The following is a 25,489-nucleotide window of genomic DNA, read 5'->3' as shown; positions in this document are numbered from 1 at the left end:
CATTTCAACCCCTGAAAAACTAACATAGCTGTTTACAGCTTCTAAGCAATGTTTTCTTGGTGTTAGCCTGTTTTGGGATAAAATGGGTATAAGTGGCTTTTAAAACTCTCCACATTCATCTCAAACTCTTATAATTAGTTAGTTGCATTGGATTAAGACACATTTTAACCCCATAAACACTAACATAACTGTTTACAGCTTCTAAGCAATGTTTTCTTGGTTTTAGCCTGTTTTGGGACAAAATGGGTATAAGTGGCTTTTAAATTCTCCACATCTATCTCAGACTCTTATACTTAGTTAGTTGCATTGGATTAAGACACATTTTAACCCCATAAACACAAATATAGCTGTTTATAGCTACTAAGCAATGTTTTCTTGCTGTTAGCCTGTTTTGGGACAAAATGGGTATAAGTGGCTTTTAAACTCTCCACATCTATCTCAAACTCTTACAATTAGTTAGTTGCATTGGATTAAGACACATTTTAACCCCAGAAACACTAACATTGCTGTTTACAGCTTCTAAGCAATGTTTTCTTGGTTTTACCCTGTTTTGGGACAAAATGGGTATAAGTGGCTTTTAAACTCTCCACATCTATCTCAAAGTCTTATAATTAGTTAGTTGCATTGGATTAAGACACATTTTAACCCCATAAACACTAACATAGCTGTTTACAGCTTCTAAGCAATGTCTTCTTGGTTTTAGCTTGTTTTGGGACAAAATGGGTATAAGTGGCTTTTAAACTCTCCACATCTATCTCAAACTTTTATAATTAGTTAGTTGCATTGGATTAAGACACATTTTAACCCCACAAACACTAACATAGCTATTTACAGCTTCTAAGCAATGTTTCCTTGGTTTTAGCCTGTTTTGGGACAAAATGGGTATAAGTGGCTTTTAAACTCTCCACATCTATCTCAAACTCTTATAATTAGTTAGTTGCATTGGATTAAGACACATTTTAACCCCATAAAAACTAACATAGCTGTTTACAGCTTCTAAGCAATGTTTTCTTGGTGTTAGCCTGTTTTGGGATAAAATGGGTATAAGTGGCTTTTAAAACTCTCCACATTCATCTCAAACTCTTATAATTAGTTAGTTGCATTGGATTAAGACACATTTTAACCCCATAAACACTAACATAACTGTTTACAGCTTCTAAGCAATGTTTTCTTGGTTTTAGCCTGTTTTGGGACAAAATGGGTATAAGTGGCTTTTAAATTCTCCACATCTATCTCAGACTCTTATACTTAGTTAGTTGCATTGGATTAAGACACATTTTAACCCCATAAACACAAACATAGCTGTTTACAGCTACTAAGCAATGTTTTGTTGCTGTTAGCTTTTTTGGGACAAAATGGGTATAAGTGGCTTTTAAACTCTCCACATCTATCTCAAACTCTTACATTAAGTTAGTTGCATTGGATTAAGACACATTTTAACCCCAGAAACACTAACATAGCTGTTTACAGCTTCTAAGCAATGTTTTCTTGGTTTTACCCTGTTTTGGGACAAAATGGGTATAAGTGGCTTTTAAACTCTCCACATCTATCTCAAAGTCTTATAATTAGTTAGTTGCATTGGATTAAGACACATTTTAACCCCATAAACACTAACATAGCTGTTTACAGCTTCTAAGCAATGTCTTCTTGGTTTTAGCTTGTTTTGGGACAAAATGGGTATAAGTGGCTTTTAAACTCTCCACATCTATCTCAAACTCTTATAATTAGTTAGTTGCATTGGATTAAGACACATTTTAACCCCACAAACACTAACATAGCTATTTACAGCTTCTAAGCAATGTTTCCTTGGTTTTAGCCTGTTTTGGGACAAAATGGATATAAGTGGCTTATAAACTCTCCACATCTATCTCAAAGTCTTATAATTAGTTAGTTGCATTGGATTAAGACACATTTTAACCCCATAAACACTAACATAGCTGTTTACAGCTTCTAAGCAATGTTTTCTTTGTTTTAGCCTGTTTTGGGACAAAATGGGTATAAGTGGCTTTTAAACTCTCCACATATGTCTTAAACTCTTTTAATTAGTTAGTTGCATTGGATTAAGACACATTTTAACCCCATAAACACTAACATAGCTGTTTACAGCTTCTAAGCAATGTTTTCTTGGTCTTAGCCTGGTTTGGGACAAAATGGGTATAAGTGGCTTTTAAACTCTCCACATCTATCTCAAACTCTTATAATTAGTTAGTTGCATTGGATTAAGACACATTTTAACCCCATAAACACAAACATAGCTGTTTACAGCTACTAAGGAATTTTTTCTTGCTGTTAGTTTGTTTTGGGAGAAAATGGGTATAAGTGGCTTTTAAACTCTCCACATCTATCTCAAACTCTTATAATTAGTTAGTTGCATTGGATTAAGACACATTTTAACCCCATAAACACTAACATAGCTGTTTAGTGCTTCTAAGCAACGTTTTCTTGGTTTTAGCCTGTTTTGGGACAAAATAGGTATAAGTGGCTTTTAAACTCTCCACATCTATCTCAAAGTCTTATAATTAATTAGTTGCATTGGATTAAGACACAATTTAACCCCATAAACACTAACATAGCTGTTTACAGCTACTAAAAAATGTTTTCTTGGTTTTAGCCTGTTTTGGGACAAAATGGATATAAGTGGCTTTTAAACTCTCCACATCCATCTCAAACTCCTATAACTAGTCAGTTGCATTGGATTAAGACACATTTTAACCCCACAAACACTAACATAGCTATTTACAGCTTCTAAGCAATGTTTCCTTGGTTTTAGCCTGTTTTGGGACAAAATGGATATAAGTGGCTTATAAACTCTCCACATCTATCTCAAAGTCTTATAATTAGTTAGTTGCATTGGATTAAGACACATTTTAACCCCATAAACACTAACATAGCTGTTTACAGCTTCTAAGCAATGTTTTCTTTGTTTTAGCCTGTTTTGGGACAAAATGGGTATAAGTGGCTTTTAAACTCTCCACATCTATCTCAAACTCTTATACTTAGTTAGTTGCATTTGATTAAGACACATTTTAACCCCATAAACACAAACATAGCTGTTTACAGCTACTAAGCAATGTTTTCTTGCTGTTAGCCTGTTTTGGGACAAAATGGGTATAAGTGGCTTTTAAACTCTCCACATCTATCTCAAACTCTTATAATTAGTTAGTTGCATTGGATTAAGACACATTTTAACCCCAGAAACACTAACATAGCTGTTTACAGCTTCTAAGCAATGTTTTCTTGGTTTTAGCCTGTTTTGGGACAAAATGGGTATAAGTGGCTTTTAAACTCTCCACATCTATCTCAAAGTCTTATAATTAGTTAGTTGCATTGGATTAAGACACATTTTATCCCCATAAACACTAACATAGCTGTTTACAGCCTCTAAGCAATGTTTTCTTGGTTTTAGCCTGTTTTGGGACAAAATGGGTATAAGTGGCTTTTAAACTCTCCACATCTATCTCAAACTCTTATAATTAGTTAGTTGCATTTTATTAAGACACATTTCAACCCCTGAAAAACTAACATAGCTGTTTACAGCTTCTAAGCAATGTTTTCTTGGTGTTAGCCTGTTTTGGGATAAAATGGGTATAAGTGGCTTTTAAAACTCTCCACATTCATCTCAAACTCTTATAATTAGTTAGTTGCATTGGATTAAGACACATTTTAACCCCATAAACACTAACATAACTGTTTACAGCTTCTAAGCAATGTTTTCTTGGTTTTAGCCTGTTTTGGGACAAAATGGGTATAAGTGGCTTTTAAATTCTCCACATCTATCTCAGACTCTTATACTTAGTTAGTTGCATTGGATTAAGACACATTTTAACCCCATAAACACAAATATAGCTGTTTATAGCTACTAAGCAATGTTTTCTTGCTGTTAGCCTGTTTTGGGACAAAATGGGTATAAGTGGCTTTTAAACTCTCCACATCTATCTCAAACTCTTACAATTAGTTAGTTGCATTGGATTAAGACACATTTTAACCCCAGAAACACTAACATTGCTGTTTACAGCTTCTAAGCAATGTTTTCTTGGTTTTACCCTGTTTTGGGACAAAATGGGTATAAGTGGCTTTTAAACTCTCCACATCTATCTCAAAGTCTTATAATTAGTTAGTTGCATTGGATTAAGACACATTTTAACCCCATAAACACTAACATAGCTGTTTACAGCTTCTAAGCAATGTCTTCTTGGTTTTAGCTTGTTTTGGGACAAAATGGGTATAAGTGGCTTTTAAACTCTCCACATCTATCTCAAACTTTTATAATTAGTTAGTTGCATTGGATTAAGACACATTTTAACCCCACAAACACTAACATAGCTATTTACAGCTTCTAAGCAATGTTTCCTTGGTTTTAGCCTGTTTTGGGACAAAATGGGTATAAGTGGCTTTTAAACTCTCCACATCTATCTCAAACTCTTATAATTAGTTAGTTGCATTGGATTAAGACACATTTTAACCCCATAAAAACTAACATAGCTGTTTACAGCTTCTAAGCAATGTTTTCTCTGTGTTAGCCTGTTTTGGGATAAAATGGGTATAAGTGGCTTTTAAAACTCTCCACATTCATCTCAAACTCTTATAATTACTCTCTCTTTTTTTTATTACTTGTCATTCTAGAGATAAATTTTTGTTTCACAATACTTGTCGTTTTAGATTTCCAATGCAAATGTTTGGTAAAAATTCCGATTCTATTCAACTTTATTAATGTTTTGACCAATAAAAAAATTAGAAAATATATTAAAAAAGAATAAAACAGAAAATTTAATGATTTTCTTAATCTGTGTGAAACAACCTTAAACGACAAGTAATAAAAAACGGAGGGAGTAGTTAGTTGCATTGGATTAAGACACATTTTAACCCCATAAACACTAACATAACTATTTACAGCTTCTAAGCAATGTTTTCTTGGTTTTAGCCTGTTTTGGGACAAAATGGGTATAAGTGGCTTTTAAACTCTCCACATCTATCTCAAACTCTTATACTTAGTTATTTGCATTGGATTAAGACACATTTTAACCCTAGAAACACTAACATAGCTGTTTACAGCTTCTAAGCAATGTTTTCTTGGTTTTAGCCTGTTTTGGGACAAAATGGGTATAAGTGGCTTTTAAACTCTCCACATCTATCTCAAACTCTTATAATTAGTTAGTTGCATTGGATTAAGACACATTTTAACCCCATAAACACTAACATAGCTGTTTACAGCTTCTAAGCAATGTTTTCTTGGTTTTAGCCTGTTTTGGGACAAAATGGGTATAAGTGGCTTTTAAACTATCCACATCTATCTCAAACTCTTATAATTAGTTAGTTGCATTGGATTAAGACACATTTTAACCCCACAAACACTAACATAGCTGTTTAGTGCTTCTAAGCAATGTTTTCTTGGTTTTAGCATGTTTTGGGACAAAATAGGTATAAGTGGCTTTTAAACTCTCCACATATATCTCAAAGTCTTATAATTAGTTAGTTGCATTGGATTAAGACACAATTTAACCCCATAAACACTAACATAGCTGTTTACAGCTACTAAGCAATGTTTTCTTGGTTTTAGCCTGTTTTGGGGACAAAATGGATATAAGTGGCTTTTAAACTCTCCACATCCATCTCAAACTCCTATAACTAGTCAGTTGCATTGGATTAAGACACATTTTAACCCCACAAACACTAACATAGCTATTTACAGCTTCTAAGCAATGTTTTCTTGGTTTTAGCTTTTTTTGGGACAAAATGGATATAAGTGGCTTATAAACTCTCCACATCTATCTCAAAGTCTTATAATTAGTTAGTTGCATTGGATTAAGACACATTTTAACCCCATAAACGCTAACATAGCTGTTTACAGCTTCTAAGCAATGTTTTCTTTGTTTTAGCCTGTTTTGGGACAAAATGGGTATAAGTGGCTTTTAAACTCTCCACATCTATCTCAAACTCTTATACTTAGTTAGTTGCATTGGAATAAGACACATTTTAACCCCATAAACACAAACATAGCTGTTTACAGCTACTAAGCAATTTTTTCTTGCTGTTAGTTTGTTTTGGGACAAAATGGGTATAAGTGGCTTTTAAACTCTCCACATCTATTTCAAACTCTTATAATTAGTTAGTTGCATTGGATTAAGACACATTTTAACCCCAGAAACACTAACATAGCTGTTTACAGCTTCTAAGCAATGTTTTCTTGGTTTTACCCTGTTTTGGGACAAAACGGGTATAAGTGGCTTTTAAACTATCCACATCTATCTCAAACTCTTATAATTAGTTAGTTGCATTGGATTAAGACACATTTTAACCCCACAAACACTAACATAGCTGTTTAGTGCTTCTAAGCAATGTTTTCTTGGTTTTAGCATGTTTTGGGACAAAATAGGTATAAGTGGCTTTTAAACTCTCCACATATATCTCAAAGTCTTATAATTAGTTAGTTGCATTGGATTAAGACACAATTTAACCCCATAAACACTAACATAGCTGTTTACAGCTACTAAGCAATGTTTTCTTGGTTTTAGCCTGTTTTGGGGACAAAATGGATATAAGTGGCTTTTAAACTCTCCACATCCATCTCAAACTCCTATAACTAGTCAGTTGCATTGGATTAAGACACATTTTAACCCCACAAACACTAACATAGCTATTTACAGCTTCTAAGCAATGTTTTCTTGGTTTTAGCTTTTTTTGGGACAAAATGGATATAAGTGGCTTATAAACTCTCCACATCTATCTCAAAGTCTTATAATTAGTTAGTTGCATTGGATTAAGACACATTTTAACCCCATAAACGCTAACATAGCTGTTTACAGCTTCTAAGCAATGTTTTCTTTGTTTTAGCCTGTTTTGGGACAAAATGGGTATAAGTGGCTTTTAAACTCTCCACATCTATCTCAAACTCTTATACTTAGTTAGTTGCATTGGAATAAGACACATTTTAACCCCATAAACACAAACATAGCTGTTTACAGCTACTAAGCAATTTTTTCTTGTTGTTAGTTTGTTTTGGGACAAAATGGGTATAAGTGGCTTTTAAACTCTCCACATCTATTTCAAACTCTTATAATTAGTTAGTTGCATTGGATTAAGACACATTTTAACCCCAGAAACACTAACATAGCTGTTTACAGCTTCTAAGCAATGTTTTCTTGGTTTTACCCTGTTTTGGGACAAAACGGGTATAAGTGGCTTTTAAACTCTCCACATCTATCTCAAACTCTTATAATTAGTTAGTTGCATTGGATTAAGACACATTTTAACCCCATAAAAACTAACATAGCTGTTTACAGCTTCTAAGCAATGTTTTCTTGGTGTTAGCCTGTTTTGGGATAAAATGGGTATAAGTGGCTTTTAAAACTCTCCACATTCATCTCAAACTCTTATAATTAGTTAGTTGCATTGGATTAAGACACAATTTAACCCCATAAACACTAACATAGCTGTTTACAGCTACTAATAAATGTTTTCTTGGTTTTAGCCTGTTTTGGGACAAAATGGGTATAAGTGGCTTTTAAACTCTCCACATCTATCTCAAACTCTTATAATTAGTTAGTTGCATTGGATTAAGACACATTTTAACCCCATAAACACTAACATAGCTGTTTAGTGCTTCTAAGCAATGTTTTCTTGGTTTTAGCCTGTTTTGGGACAAAATATGTATAAGTGGCTTTTAAACTCTCCACATCTATCACAAAGTCTTATAATTAGTTAGTTGCATTGGATTAAGACACAATTTAACCCCATAAACACTAACATAGCTGTTTACAGCTACTAAAAAATATTTTCTTGGTTTTAGCCTGTTTTGGGACAAAGTGGATATAAGTGGCTTTCAAACTCTCCACATCCATCTCAAACTCCTATAACTAGTTAGTTGCATTGGATTAAGACACATTTTAACCCCCCAAACACTAACATAGCTATTTACAGCTTCTAAGCAATGTTTTCTTGGTTTTAGCCTGTTTTGGGACAAAATGGATATAAGTGGCTTATAAACTCTCCACATCTATCTCAAAGTCTTATAATTAGTTAGTTGCATTGGATTAAGACACATTTTAACCAAATGAACACTAACATAGCTGTTTACAGCTTCTAAGCAATGTTTTCTTGGTTTTAGCCTGTTTTGGGACAAAATGGGTATAAGTGGCTTTTAAACTCTCCACATCTATCTCAAACTCTTATAATTAGTTAGTTGCATTGGATTAAGACACATTTTAACCCCATAAACACTAACATAGCTGTTTACAGCTACTAAGCAATGTTTTCTTGGTTTTAGCCTGTTTTGGGACAAAATGGGTATAAGTGGCTTTTAAACTCTCCACATCTATCTCAAACTCTTATAATTAGTTAGTTGCATTGGATTAAGACACATTTTAACCCCAGAAACACTAACATAGCTGTTTACAGCTTCTAAGCAATGATTTCTTGGTTTTAGCCTGTTTTGGGACAAAATGGGTATAAGTGGCTTTTAAACTCTCCACATCTATCTCAAAGTCTTATAATTAGTTAGTTGCATTGGATTAAGACACATTTTATCCCCATAAACACTAACATAGCTGTTTACAGCCTCTAAGCAATGTTTTCTTGGTTTTAGCCTGTTTTGGGACAAAATGGGTATAAGTGGCTTTTAAACTCTCCACATCTATCTCAAACTCTTATAATTAGTTAGTTGCATTTTATTAAGACACATTTCAACCCCTGAAAAACTAACATAGCTGTTTACAGCTTCTAAGCAATGTTTTCTTGGTGTTAGCCTGTTTTGGGATAAAATGGGTATAAGTGGCTTTTAAAACTCTCCACATTCATCTCAAACTCTTATAATTAGTTAGTTGCATTGGATTAAGACACATTTTAACCCCATAAACACTAACATAACTGTTTACAGCTTCTAAGCAATGTTTTCTTGGTTTTAGCCTGTTTTGGGACAAAATGGGTATAAGTGGCTTTTAAATTCTCCACATCTATCTCAGACTCTTATACTTAGTTAGTTGCATTGGATTAAGACACATTTTAACCCCATAAACACAAACATAGCTGTTTACAGCTACTAAGCAATGTTTTCTTGCTGTTAGCCTGTTTTGGGACAAAATGGGTATAAGTGGCTTTTAAACTCTCCACATCTATCTCAAACTCTTACAATTAGTTAGTTGCATTGGATTAAGACACATTTTAACCCCAGAAACACTAACATAGCTGTTTACAGCTTCTAAGCAATGTTTTCTTGGTTTTACCCTGTTTTGGGACAAAATGGGTATAAGTGGCTTTTAAACTCTCCACATCTATCTCAAAGTCTTATAATTAGTTAGTTGCATTGGATTAAGACACATTTTAACCCCATAAACACTAACATAGCTGTTTACAGCTTCTAAGCAATGTCTTCTTGGTTTTAGCTTGTTTTGGGACAAAATGGGTATAAGTGGCTTTTAAACTCTCCACATCTATCTCAAACTCTTATAATTAGTTAGTTGCATTGTATTAAGACACATTTTAACCCCACAAACACTAACATAGCTATTTACAGCTTCTAAGCAATGTTTCCTTGGTTTTAGCCTGTTTTGGGACAAAATGGATATAAGTGGCTTATAAACTCTCCACATCTATCTCAAAGTCTTATAATTAGTTAGTTGCATTGGATTAAGACACATTTTAACCCCAGAAACACTAACATAGCTGTTTACAGATTCTAAGCAATGTTTTCTTGGTTTTAGCCAGTTTTGGGACAAAAAGGGTATAAGTGGCTTTTAAACTCTCCACATATGTCTTAAACTCTTATAATTAGTTAGTTGCATTGGATTAAGACACATTTTAACCCCATAAACACTAACATAGCTGTTTACAGCTTCTAAGCAATGTTTTCTTGGTCTTAGCCTGGTTTGGGACAAAATGGGTATAAGTGGCTTTTAAACTCTCCACATCTATCTCAAACTCTTATAATTAGTTAGTTGCATTGGATTAAGACACATTTTAACCCCATAAAAACTAACATAGCTGTTTACAGCTTCTAAGCAATGTTTTCTTGGTGTTAGCCTGTTTTGGGATAAAATGGGTATAAGTGGCTTTTAAAACTCTCCACATTCATCTCAAACTCTTATAATTAGTTAGTTGCATTGGATTAAGACACAATTTAACCCCATAAACACTAACATAGCTGTTTACAGCTACTAATAAATGTTTTCTTGGTTTTAGCCTGTTTTGGGACAAAATGGGTATAAGTGGCTTTTAAACTCTCCACATCTATCTCAAACTCTTATAATTAGTTAGTTGCATTGGATTAAGACACATTTTAACCCCATAAACACTAACATAGCTGTTTAGTGCTTCTAAGCAATGTTTTCTTGGTTTTAGCCTGTTTTGGGACAAAATATGTATAAGTGGCTTTTAAACTCTCCACATCTATCACAAAGTCTTATAATTAGTTAGTTGCATTGGATTAAGACACAATTTAACCCCATAAACACTAACATAGCTGTTTACAGCTACTAAAAAATATTTTCTTGGTTTTAGCCTGTTTTGGGACAAAGTGGATATAAGTGGCGTTCAAACTCTCCACATCCATCTCAAACTCCTATAACTAGTTAGTTGCATTGGATTAAGACACATTTTAACCCCACAAACACTAACATAGCTATTTACAGCTTCTAAGCAATGTTTTCTTGGTTTTAGCCTGTTTTGGGACAAAATGGATATAAGTGGCTTATAAACTCTCCACATCTATCTCAAAGTCTTATAATTAGTTAGTTGCATTGGATTAAGACACATTTTAACCAAATGAACACTAACATAGCTGTTTACAGCTTCTAAGCAATGTTTTCTTGGTTTTAGCCTGTTTTGGGACAAAATGGGTATAAGTGGCTTTTAAACTCTTCACATCTATCTCAAACTCTTATAATTAGTTAGTTGCATTGGATTAAGACACATTTTAACCCCATAAAAACTAACATAGCTGTTTACAGCTTCTAAGCAATGTTTTCTTGGTGTTAGCCTGTTTTGGGACAAAATGGATATAAGTGCCTTTTAAACTCTCCACATCCATCTCAAACTCCTATAACTAGTTAGTTGCATTGGATTAAGACACATTTTAACCCCACAAACACTAACATAGCTATTTAAAGCTTCTAAGCAATGTTTTCTTGGTTTTAGCCTGTTTTGGGACAAAATGGATATAAGTGGCTTATAAACTCTCCACATCTATCTCAAAGTCTTATAATTAGTTAGTTGCATTGGATTAAGACACATTTTAACCCCATAAACACTAACATAGCTGTTTACAGCTTCTAAGCAATGTTTTCTTTGTTTTAGCCTGTTTTGGGACAAAATGGGTATAAGTGGCTTTTAAACTCTCCACATCTATCTCAAACTCTTATACTTAGTTAGTTGCATTGGATTAAGACACATTTTAACCCCATCACACAAACATAGCTGTTTACAGCTACTAAGCAATGTTTTCTTGCTGTTAGCCTGTTTTGGGACAAAATGGGTATAAGTGGCTTTTAAACTCTCCACATCTATCTCAAACTCTTATAATTAGTTAGTTGCATGGGATTAAGACACATTTTAACCCCAGAAACACTAACATAGCTGTTTACAGCTTCTAAGCAATGTTTTCTTGGTTTTAGCCTGTTTTGGGACAAAATGGGTATAAGTGGCTTTTAAACTCTCCACATCTATCTCAAAGTCTTATAATTAGTTAGTTGCATTGGATTAAGACACATTTTATCCCCATAAACACTAACATAGCTGTTTACAGCCTCTAAGCAATGTTTTCTTGGTTTTAGCCTGTTTTGGGACAAAATGGGTATAAGTGGCTTTTAAACTCTCCACATCTATCTCAAACTCTTATAATTAGTTAGTTGCATTTTATTAAGACACATTTTAACCCCATAAAAACTAACATAGCTGTTTACAGCTTTAAAGCAATGTTTTCTTGGTGTTAGCCTGTTTTGGGATAAAATGGGTATAAGTGGCTTTTAAAACTCTCCACATTCATCTCAAACTCTTATAATTAGTTAGTTGCATTGGATTAAGACACATTTTAACCCCATAAACACTAACATAACTGTTTACAGCTTCTAAGCAATGTTTTCTAGGTTTTAGCCTGTTTTGGGACAAAATGGGTATAAGTGGCTTTTAAACTCTCCACATCTATCTCAAACTCTTATACTTAGTTCGTTGCATTGGATTAAGACACATTTTAACCCCATAAACACAAACATAGCTGTTTACAGATACTAAGCAATGTTTTCTTGCTGTTAGCCTGTTTTGGGACAAAATGGGTATAAGTGGCTTTTAAACTCTCCACATCTATCTCAAACTCTTATAATTAGTTAGTTGCATTGGATTAAGACACATTTTAACCCCAGAAACACTAACATAGCTGTTTACAGCTTCTAAGCAATGTTTTCTTGGTTTTAGCCTGTTTTGGGACAAAATGGGTATAAGTGGCTTTTAAACTCTCCCCACATCTATCTCAAAGTCTTATAATTAGTTAGTTGCATTGGATTAAGACACATTTTAACCAAATGAACACTAACATAGCTGTTTACAGCTTCTAAGCAATGTTTTCTTGGTTTTAGCCTGTTTTGGGATAAAATGGGTATAAGTGGCTTTTAAACTCTCCACATCTATCTCAAACTCTTATAATTAGTTAGTTGCATTGGATTAAGACACATTTTAACCCCATAAAAACTAACATAGCTGTTTACAGCTTCTAAGCAATGTTTTCTTGGTGTTAGCCTGTTTTGGGATAAAATGGGTATAAGTGGCTTTTAAAACTCTCCACATTCATCTCAAACTCTTATAATTAGTTAGTTGCATTGGATTAAGACACAATTTAACCCCATAAACACTAACATAGCTGTTTACAGCTACTAAGCAATGTTTTCTTGGTTTTAGCCTGTTTTGGGACAAAATGGATATAAGTGGCTTTTAAACTCTCCACATCTATCTCAAACTCTTATAATTAGTTAGTTGCATTGGATTAAGACACATTTTAACCCCAGAAACACTAACATAGCTGTTTACAGCTTCTAAGCAATGTTTTCTTGGTTTTAGCCTGTTTTGGGACAAAATGGGTATAAGTGGCTTTTAAACTCTCCACATCTATCTCAAACTCTTATAATTAGTAGTTGCATTGGATTAAGACACATTTTAACCCCATATACACTAACATAGCTGTTTACAGCTTCTAAGCAATGTTTTCTTGGTTTTAGCCTGTTTTGGGACAAAATGGGTATAAGTGGCTTTTAAACTATCCACATCTATCTCAAACTCTTATAATTAGTTAGTTGCATTGGATTAAGACACATTTTAACCCCATAAACACTAACATAGCTGTTTAGTGCTTCTAAGCAATATTTTCTTGGTTTTAGCCTGTTTTGGGACAAAATAGGTATAAGTGGCTTTTAAACTCTCCACATCTATCTCAAAGTCTTATAATTAGTTAGTTGCATTGGATTAAGACACAATTTAACCCCATAAACACTAACATAGCTGTTTACAGCTACTAAAAAATGTTTTCTTGGTTTTAGCCTGTTTTGGGACAAAGTGGATATAAGTGGCTTTTAAACTCTCCACATCCATCTCAAACTCCTATAACTAGTTAGTTGCATTGGATTAAGACACATTTTAACCCCACAAACACTAACATAGCTATTTACAGCTTCTAAGCAATGTTTTCTTGGTTTTAGCCTGTTTTGGGACAAAATGGATATAAGTGGCTTATAAACTCTCCACATCTATCTCAAAGTCTTATAATTAGTTAGTTGCATTGGATTAAGACACATTTTAACCCCATAAACACTAACATAGCTGTTTACAGCTTCTAAATAATGTTTTCTTTATTTTAGCCTGTTTTGGGACAAAATGGGTATAAGTGGCTTTTAAACTCTCCACATCTTTCTCAAACTCTTATACTTAGTTAGTTGCATTGCATTAAGACACATATTAACCCCATAAACACAAACATAGGTGTTTACTGTTAGAATTTGTAGAATAAAGAGGAGAATCAAGAGATTGAAGGTAGGATTCGGTAGACAAAGAGAATAAGGATGAAGAAAAGATTAGTTTCTTATTCCATAAGTATATCGGTTACAATGTAGGCTAATGGGCTTAGGATGAGCAGCCTTCCTCACTATCCACACACACAAAGGTGACTCGGCCTTATTGCCTAGGCGTACGGACAATGGTTGCCTTAGGCTTTATTCTTGGTCAATACTCCCCCTCAAGCTTAGCCAAATGGAATGGCTAAGCTTGGAACCCGTGAAGCAGCACCTCATTAAAAACCTTGACTTAGAAAACCTCATGGGACAAAACTAAGTCAAGGGAAAAAGAGTGTGCTGTCAACGGATTAGAGGAGTGCGATCATGGTCTTGTGAGGTCTACAAGTCCTAGTTTGGCATGAATGTGGTCACAAACCTTAGAACTTGCGGACTTGGTGAATTTGTCAGCCAACTGATCTTCACTTCGAGTATGACAAGGTAATATCAGTCCTTCTTCAATCCTTTCTCGAACTTTATGGCAATCACTCTCAATATGCTTGGTTCGCTCATGGAAAACGGAATTGGTGGCGATGTGAATTGCAGCCTCATTATCACAATGCATTGTGATAGGTTGTTGTGAGTCAATACCAAGATCCTTGAGCAGCCCCTTTAACCAAGTTAATTCGTTTGTCAGCTTCCTCATTGCCCGGTACTCAGCCTCCGCACTTGAACACGATACCACTTTCTGCTTCTTTGACTTCCAAGTCACTAGGTTTCCTCCCACAAAAGTGCAATATCCGGTGGTTGACCTCCGGTCTAAGGTATCTCCATTGTAGTCCGCATCACAATAACCCACAATCTCGGTGTTGTCATTCTTGCCCATCCAAATACCTTGACCCGGACTGCCCTTGAGATAGCTTAGGATCCTCTCGACTTGACTCCATTGGTACTTGCTTGGCGCCTTCATATGTTGGCTAACCTGATTCACAGCATAACATATGTCAGGTCGCGTGATAGTAAGGTATATTAGCTTACCTACAAGCCGGCGGTAGCGTGTGACGTCCGAGAATGGCTCGTCCATCGGTTCCTTAGGTCGGCCTTCTTTTTCCCGTATGCTCTCCCCCTTTCGCTTGAGCTGGTAGTCCTCATCAAGTGACGTAGAGGCCGGAGACACACCAAGCTTGCCGGTCTCCTCCAATAAGTCAAGAGTGTACTTGCGTTGTGAAAGGAAGAGTCCTTCCGGTGAGCGACAAATCTCAATACCAAGGAAGTATTTGAGTTCCCCAAGGTCTTTGATGTCAAAAACAGACTTGAGGGATTCTTTGGTGTCATGAATGGCCGCCTTATCATCACCGGTCACGATGATGTCGTCGACGTAGATGAGCACCACCACCCAACCAAGAGAGGTGCGACGCGTGAAGAGAGTGTGATCAGCCTCCGACCGCTTAAAACCATGAGTCTTGAGAGTGGAGCTCAGTTTGTGGTACCAAGCGCGTGGTGACTGCTTAAGGCCATAGATAGCCTTACGCAGCCTCAAGACTTTTCCGGGTGTAACCATGTCTTCAAGGCCGGGAGGGGGAGTCATGTACACTTCTTCATCGAGTTCGCCTTGAAGAAAGGCGTTCTTCACATCCATCTGCCATAAGTCCCATGAGAGGTTGACAGCAAGAGACAGCACAACCCGAACTGTATGGAGTTTTGCCACGGGGCAAATGTGTCCGTGTAGTCCGCGCCATACGTTTGGGTGAAGCCACGGGCCACTAACCGGGCTTTATGCCGTTCAATGGCACCAGTGCTCAAATACTTTATGGTGAACACCCATTTGGAGCTAACTGCCCGCTTGCCTTGAGGAAGATCCGATTCATCCCACGTATGATTCCGGATCATGGCACCGGTTTCATCCTTGACCGCATCTAACCAAACCTGATGCTCCTTGGCTTCATCATAGGTTTGTGGGATCCAATGGGTGTCAACTTGGCCGAAGAACGCTTGGTGATCAGCCGGTAACAGCTCAAGGGAACAAACGGACTGAATGGGATGAGCGACGGCTTGACTGTTGTAATATACACGCTTGTTCTTCCAAGTGGAGGGATCAGATCGAGGTCGGGTGCTCCAACGCATGACCAGTGGAGGAGGTGGCTCCACAATGGGCAACTCGGTGGACGTACCGTCCGTAGGAGCCACCTCCGTGTGTTCTTCGGTAGAGGCCGCGGCCGGGGCAGGTGCGGCCGTTGTAGGGCCAGGAACATGGACACCAGCTATGGGCAGGCCAGACTCAGGAGACACACTATCTTGGGCGGAAGCATTGTCATTCGTGTCGCCTTGGTCAGACCCACCATCGGTAGGAGTTGGGCTTAGCGTTGGCCGCACAACACCCGTTGGTGGAGACGGGTTACCTAGATGATCAAGGAGGAACCTTAGACTTGAAGTTCGGTCATTAGGTGAGGTGGAGAGGTCTTTGAGACTGTTCCAATCCCTCTTGTCGTAGTAGCCCACATTCTCTAAGAACCGAACATCTCGAGAGACATATAGCCGACTTGTGGCCGGATCATAACACTTGTACCCCTTTTGTGTGGTGGAGTAGCCAATGAACATGCCCTTTGTACTCTTGGCATCCAACTTACTCCTTTGTTCTCCTGGTACTAACACAAAACAAACACAACCAAAGACGCGTAAGTGATCAAGAGATGGTTTAAATTTGTTTAGTACTTCAAATGGAGATAAGTCATGAAGAACTCTGGTTGGTGTCCGATTGATTAGGTAGCATGCAGTCATCACAGCATCACCCCAATATCGTTTGGGAACACTCGAATGGAACATCATTGACCGTGCAACTTCCATGAGGTGCCGGTTCTTTCTCTCGGCCACACCATTTTGTTGTGGCGTTTAGGGACAACTAGTTTAATGGAGAATGCCATGCTTGGAGAGATGTTCTTTGAACTTGCAACTTGTGTATTCTCCACCATTATCAGACCTTAGTACCTTAAGTTTAGCATTGAAATGATTAGTCACATAATTTTGAAAATTGACAAAGGCATCAAATACTCTATCTTTAGAAGGCAATAAGGTAATCCAAGTATATTTTGATTTTTCATCAATAAAAGTCACAAAATACTTGTTGTCCCTAGATAGGCATGGTGATGTCCAAACATCTGAGTGAACTAAATCAAAACAATTTTCATAAATAGTAGTTGACTTAGGAAAGATAGACTTGCAATGTTTTCCAAGAATACAAGGTTCACAAGTAGAATTATCAAAAGAAATATTAGGAAACATCAATCCTAAGGCACGCGAATGTGGGTGGCCTAGCCTAGCATGCCACACCATATTCGAATCAACAACAAAACAAGACTTAATAGAAGATAAATTCGGATCGGTTTTCTCTAGGACATAGAGATCTCCACTCCCTTGCCCTTCTCCAAGAACCTTTCCAGTCTCAATATCCTGAAAATGAACACTGTTAGGACCGAAAATTGCATAACAATTCAAATCATTTGTGGCCCTCTTAACCGATAGAAGATTGGAGGTAAAAGTAGGCATAAAGAAAGCTTTTGAGGTTTTATCAAAAAGTTTCAAGTCCCCTATTCCTTTTACTGGTATTTGATCTCCATTAGCAATAACAACATTCCCTAAGGCCGGTTTTATGTTGTTAATTAGACTAGGGTTACTAATCATATGATGTGAGGCCCCCGAGTCAATAACAAGCGATTTACTAGGCTTAGAGGTAAAGAAAGAGATACCAGACTCCTTGAGTGAAGCAATGGAGCGAATGAGGGCCTCAAGGTCTGACTTCCTCACCACATCTCCATAGGCTGCGGTCATGGCCACCTCATCTCCCTGCTTCGATGACCCGGCTCCCTTGTCATTACCCGCTTCCTTTGAGAGGTTGGCTTTGAACTTGGCCGGTTTGAGATGAGGATGCAGAACCCAGCACTTGTCTTTCAGGTGACCCCGCTTCTTGTAGTGGTCGCATATCCACACCTTCCTCTCCTCTTGCTTGTACACTCCTTTGTTGGCCGTTGCAAGCTCCCCCTTACCGCTAAACAAATCAAGAGATCCTTGTTCTTTATGAATTTGAGAACAAATATCTTCAAAGGAGGGAAGCTTCTCTGCCCTTAGGATGTGCTTCAAGAGGTCATTGAAAGATGGGTTCAAGGTAAGAAGGAGTCCAAAGACTTTGTCTTGCTCCTTTCTTTCATTCAACACATTCGGCTCGAGTGTACTCGGCCGCAACATGTCAAGCTCGGACCATAGCGCTCGGAACTTACCAAGATGTTTGGTGAACTCACATCATCTTGGTTAAGATCGTTTATGGCCTTCTTGACCTCAAAGACTCTAGTCATGTTAGAGACATTACCATACACGCCTTTAAGTGTTTCCCACAGCTCCTTGGCCGTCTCACAATATGAGTAGGCCTCAAGGATTGGCGTGTCAAGAGAGTTTTGGAGAACGGATAGGACAACTTGATCTTCTTGAAACCACTTGGCCTTCCTCTCGCTCTCTTCCTCTACTTCCACCTCGGAAGCATCTTCTCCTTTGGGGTTTTGCTTTGGAACATAGTCGGTCTCGACATGACTCCAAAGGCCACGACCTCCAAGGGCGGTTCTTGTGGTTCTTGTCCACAGCAAGTAGTTTGTCCCCTTCAAGACAATCGGTGTAACAATGGGCTTGGCGTTTTCAATGGTTTGATTTCTATGGACCGATGGATAAGGCTTTTACCCGGAGAATAAAAGAAATGTGAGTAAGAAGAAAAGAAGAGAAGGAGGCTAGAGTATAGCAACGAGTAGAGAGACAAGATTAGACTGTAAAGAATCGAAGAACATGCTCTGATACCATGTTAGAATTTGTAGAATAAAGAGGAGAATCAAGAGATTGAAGGTAGGATTCGGTAGACAAAGAGAATAAGGAAGAAGAAAAGATTAGTTTCTTATTCCATAAGTATATCGGTTACAATGTAGGCTAATGCCTATTTATATCATGAGAAACTCTAGGGCTACACCCTCTACAAATCGCACAACTAAGTGATAGGGACATGAAGAGAGAGGAGACTAATCCCAAGGTTGATAGCGACCCGTCCTAGTCTCCTTAAACCAAACATCACCTGTGACTCCACTTGCTCCACTTGCGCTTTCCCTCCAACGGCTACCTTGGGAATTCTAGAGTCTTCTAATGGGCTTAGGATGAGCAGGCCTCCTCGCTATCCACACACACAAAGGTGACTCGGCCTTATTGCCTAGGCGTACGGACAATGGTTGCCTTAGGCTTTATTCTTGGTCAATATTTACAGCTACTAAGCAATGTTTTCTTGCTGTTAGCCTGTTTTGGGACAAAATGGGTATAAGTGGCTTTTAAACTCTCCACATCTATCTCAAACTCTTATAATTAGTTAGTTGCATTGGATTAAGACACATTTTAACCCCAGAAACACTAACATAGCTGTTTACAGCTTCTAAGCAATGTTTTCTTGGTTTTAGCCTGTTTTGGGACAAAATGGGTATAAGTGGCTTTTAAACTCTCCACATCTATCTCAAAATCTTATAATTAGTTAGTTGCATAGGATTAAGACACATTTTAACCCCATAAACACTAACATAGCTGTTTACAGCTTCTAAGCAATGTTTTCTTGGTTTTAGCCTGTTTTGGGACAAAATGGGTATAAGTGGCTTTTAAACTCTCCACATCTATCTCAAACTCTTATAATTAGTTAGTTGCATTAGATTAAGACACATTTTAACCCCATAAAAACTAACATAGCTGTTTACAGCTTCTAAGCAATGTTTTCTTGGTGTTAGCCTGTTTTGGGATAAAATGGGTATAAGTGGCTTTAAAAACTCTCCACATTCATCTCAAACTCTTATAATTAGTTAGTTGCATTGGATTAAGACACATTTTAACCCCATAAACACTAACATAACTGTTTACAGCTTCTAAGCAATGTTTTCTTGGTTTTAGCCTGTTTTGGGACAAAATGGGTATAAGTGGCTTTTAAACTCTCCACATCTATCTCAAACTCTTATACTTAGTTAGTTGCATTGGATTAAGACACATTTTAACCCCATAAACACAAACATAGCTGTTTATAGCTACTAAGTAATTTTTTCTTGCTGTTAGTTTGTTTTGGGACAAAATGGGTATAAGTGGCTTTTAAACTCTCCACATCTATCTCAAACTCTTATAATTAGTTAGTTGCATTAGATTAAGACACATTTTAACCCCATAAAAACTAACATAGCTGTTTACAGCTTCTAAGCAATGTTTTCTTGGTGTTAGCCTGTTTTGGGATAAAATGGGTATAAGTGGCTTTAAAAACTCTCCACATTCATCTCAAACTCTTATAATTAGTTAGTTGCATTGGATTAAGACACATTTTAACCCCATAAACACTAACATAACTGTTTACAGCTTCTAAGCAATGTTTTCTTGGTTTTAGCCTGTTTTGGGACAAAATGGGTATAAGTGGCTTTTAAACTCTCCACATCTATCTCAAACTCTTATACTTAGTTAGTTGCATTGGATTAAGACACATTTTAACCCCATAAACACAAACATAGCTGTTTATAGCTACTAAGTAATTTTTTCTTGCTGTTAGTTTGTTTTGGGACAAAATGGGTATAAGTGGCTTTTAAACTCTCCACATCTATCTCAAACTCTTATAATTAGTTAGTTGCATTGGATTAAGACACATTTTAACCCCAGAAACACTAACATAGCTGTTTACAGCTTCTAAGCAATGTTTTCTTGGTTTTAGCCTGTTTTGGGACAAAATGGGTATAAGTGGCTTTTAAACTCTCCACATCTATCTCAAACTCTTATACTTAGTTAGTTGAATTGGATTAAGACACATTTTAACCCCATAAACACTAACATAACTGTTTACAGCTTCTAAGCAATTTTCTCTTGGTTTTAGTTTGTTTTGGGATAAAATGGGTATAAGTGGCTTTTAAACTCTCCACATCTATCTCAAACTCTTATACTTAGTTAGTTGCATTGGATTAAGACACATTTTAACCCCATAAACACTAACATAGCTGTTTACAGCTTCTAAGCAATGTTTTCTTGGTTTTAGCCTGTTTGGGGACAAAATGGGTATAAGTGGCTTTTAAACTCTCCACATCTATCTCAAACTCTTATAATTAGTTAGTTGCATTGGATTAAGACACATTTTAACCCTATAAACACTAACATAGCTGTTTAGTGCTTCTAAGCAATGTTTTCTTGGTTTTAGCCTGTTTTGGGACAAAATAGGTATAAGTGGCTTTTAAACTCTCCACATCTATCTCAAAGTCTTATAATTAGTTAGTTGCATTGGATTAAGACATAATTTAACCCCATAAACACTAACATAGCTGTTTACAGCTACTAAGCAATGTTTTCTTGGTTTTAGCCAGTTTTGGGACAAAATGGATATAAGTGGCTTTTAAACTCTCCACATCCATCTCAAACTCCTATAGCTAGTCAGTTGCATTGGATTAAGACACATTTTAACCCCACAAACACTAACATAGCTATTTACAGCTTCTAAGCAATGTTTTCTTGGTTTTAGCCTGTTTTGGGACAAAATGGATATAAGTGGCTTATAAACTCTCCACATCTATCTCAAAGTCTTATAATTAGTTAGTTGCAATGGATTAAGACACATTTTAACCCCATAAACACTAACATAGCTGTTTACAGCTTCTAAGCAATGTTTTCTTTGCTTTAGCCTGTTTTGGGACAAAATGGGTATAAGTGGCTTTTAAACTCTCCACATCTAGCTCAAACTCATATACTTAGTTAGTTGCATTGGATTAAGACACATTTTAACCCCATAAACATAGCTGTTTACAGCTACTAAGCAATGTTTTCTTGCTGTTAGCCTGTTTTGGGACAAAATGGGTATAAGTGACTTTTAAACTCTCCACATCTATCTCAAACTCTTATAATTAGTTAGTTGCATTGGATTAAGACACATTTTAACCCCAGAAACACTAACATAGCTGTTTACAGCTTCTAAGCAATGTTTTCTTGGTTTTAGCCTGTTTTGGGACAAAATGGGTATAAGTGGCTTTTTAACTCTCCACATCTATCTCAAAGTCTTATAATTAGTTAGTTGCATTGGATTAAGACACATTTTAACCCCCTAAACACTAACATAACTGTTTACAGCTTCTAAGCAATGTTTTCTAGGTTTTAGCCAGTTTTGGGACAAAATGGGTATAAGTGGCTTTTAAACTCTCCACATCTATCTCAAACCCTTATACTTATATAGTTGCATTGGATTAAGACACATTTTAACACCATAAACACTAACATAGCTGTTTACAGCTTCTAAGCAATGTTTTCTTGGTTTTAGCCTGTTTTGGGACAAAATGGGTATAAGTGGCTTTTAAACTCTCCACATCTATCTCAAACTCTTATAATTAGTTAGTTGCATTGGATTAAGACACATTTTAACCCCATAAACACTAACATAACTGTTTACAGCTTCTAAGCAATGTTTTCTTGGTTTTAGCCTGTTTTGGGACAAAATGGGTATAAGTGGCTTTTAAACTCTCCACATCTATCTCAAACTCTTATACTTAGTTAGTTGCATTGGACTAAGAAATATTTTAACCCCATAAACACAAACATAGCTGTTTACAGCTACTAAGCAATTTTTTCTTGGTTTTAGCCTGTTTTGGGACAAAATGGGTATAATTAAACTCTCCACATCTATCTCAAACTCTTATAATTAGTTAGTTGCATTGGATTAAAACACATTTTAACCCCATAAACACTAACATAGCTGTTTATAGCTTCTAAGCAATGTTTTTTTGGTTTTAGCCTGTTTTGGGACAAAATGGGTATAAGTGGCTTTTAAACTCTCCACATCTATCTCAAACTCTTATAATTAGTTAGTTGCATTGGATTAAGACACATTTTAACCCCATAAAAACTAACATAGCTGTTTACAGCTTCTAAGCAATGTTTTCTTGGTGTTAGCCTGTTTTGGGATAAAATGGGTATAAGTGGCTTTTAAAACTCTCCACATTCATCTCAAACTCTTATAATTAGTTAGTTGCATTGGATTAAGACACATTTTAACCCCATAAACACTAACATAGCTGTTTACAGCTTCTAAGCAATGTTTTCTTTGCTTTAGCCTGTTTTGGGACAAAATGGGTATAAGTGGCTTTTAAACTCTCCACATCTATCTCAAACTCATATACTTAGTTAGTTGCATTGGATTAAGACACATTATAACCCCATAAACACAAACATAGCTGTTTACAGCTACTAAGCAATGTTTTCTTGCTGTTAGCCTGTTTTGGGACAAAATGGGTATAAGTGACTTTTAATCTCTCCACATCTATCTCAAACTCTTATAATTAGTTAGTTGCATTGGATTAAGACACATTTTAACCCCAGAAACACTAACATAGCTGTTTACAGCTTCTAAGCAATGTTTTCTTGGTTTTAGCCTGTTTTGGGACAAAATGGGTATAAGTGGCTTTTTAACTCTCCACATCTATCTCAAAGTCTTATAATTAGTTAGTTGCATTGGATTAAGACACATTTTAACCCCCTAAACACTAACATAACTGTTTATAGCTTCTAAGCAATGTTTTCTAGGTTTTAGCCAGTTTTGGGACAAAATGGGTATAAGTGGCTTTTAAACTCTCCACATCTATCTCAAACCCTTATACTTATATAGTTGCATTGGATTAAGACACATTTTAACCCCATAAACACTAACATAGCTGTTTACAGCTTCTAAGCAATGTTTTCTTGGTTTTAGCCTGTTTTGGGACAAAATGGGTATAAGTGGCTTTTAAACTCTCCACATCTATCTCAAACTCTTATAATTAGTTAGTTGCATTGGATTAAGACACATTTTAACCCCATAAACACTAACATAACTGTTTACAGCTTCTAAGCAATGTTTTCTTGGTTTTAGCCTGTTTTGGGACAAAATGGGTATAAGTGGCTTTTAAACTCTCCACATCTATCTCAAACTCTTAAAATTAGTTAGTTGCATTGGATTAAGAAATATTTTAACCCCATAAACACAAACATAGCTGTTTACAGCTACTAAGCAATTTTTTCTTGGTTTTAGCCTGTTTTGGGACAAAATGGGTATAAGTGGCTTTTAAACTCTCCACATCTATCTCAAACTCTTATACTTAGTTAGTTGCATTGGATTAAGACACATTTTAACCCCATAAACACAAACATAGCTGTTTATAGCTACTAAGTAATTTTTTCTTGCTGTTAGTTTGTTTTGGGACAAAATGGGTATAAGTGGCTTTTAAACTCTCCACATCTATCTCAAACTCTTATAATTAGTTAGTTGCATTGGATTAAGACACATTTTAACCCCAGAAACACTAACATAGCTGTTTACAGCTTCTAAGCAATGTTTTCTTGGTTTTAGCCTGTTTTGGGACAAAATGGGTATAAGTGGCTTTTAAACTCTCCACATCTATCTCAAACTCTTATACTTAGTTAGTTGAATTGGATTAAGACACATTTTAACCCCATAAACACTAACATAACTGTTTACAGCTTCTAAGCAATTTTCTCTTGGTTTTAGTTTGTTTTGGGATAAAATGGGTATAAGTGGCTTTTAAACTCTCCACATCTATCTCAAACTCTTATACTTAGTTAGTTGCATTGGATTAAGACACATTTTAACCCCATAAACACTAACATAGCTGTTTACAGCTTCTAAGCAATGTTTTCTTGGTTTTAGCCTGTTTTGGGACAAAATGGGTATATGTGGCTTTTAAACTCTCCACATCTATCTCAAACTCTTATAATTAGTTAGTTGCATTGGATTAAGACACATTTTAACCCTATAAACACTAACATAGCTGTTTAGTGCTTCTAAGCAATGTTTTCTTGGTTTTAGCCTGTTTTGGGACAAAATAGGTATAAGTGGCTTTTAAACTCTCCACATCTATCTCAAAGTCTTATAATTAGTTAGTTGCATTGGATTAAGACACAATTTAACCCCATAAACACTAACATAGCTGTTTACAGCTACTAAGCAATGTTTTCTTGGTTTTAGCCTGTTTTGGGACAAAATGGATATAAGTGGCTTTTAAACTCTCCACATCCATCTCAAACTCCTATAGCTAGTCAGTTGCATTGGATTAAGACACATTTTAACCCCACAAACACTAACATAGCTATTTACAGCTTCTAAGCAATGTTTTCTTGGTTTTAGCCTGTTTTGGGACAAAATGGATATAAGTGGCTTATAAACTCTCCACATCTATCTCAAAGTCTTATAATTAGTTAGTTGCTATGGATTAAGACACATTTTAACCCCATAAACACTTACATAGCTGTTTACAGCTTCTAAGCAATGTTTTCTTTGCTTTAGCCTGTTTTGGGACAAAATGGGTATAAGTGGCTTTTAAACTCTCCACATCTATCTCAAACTCATATACTTAGTTAGTTGCATTGGATTAAGACACATTTTAACCCCATAAACACAAACATAGCTGTTTACAGCTACTAAGCAATGTTTTCTTGCTGTTAGCCTGTTTTGGGACAAAATG

This window comes from Camelina sativa, chromosome 9 (assembly GCF_030686135.1).
Source record: "Camelina sativa cultivar CO46 ecotype springtype chromosome 9, ASM3068613v1".
Classification (NCBI taxonomy): Eukaryota; Viridiplantae; Streptophyta; class Magnoliopsida; order Brassicales; family Brassicaceae; genus Camelina; species Camelina sativa.
This window is presented reverse-complemented; position numbering follows the sequence as displayed.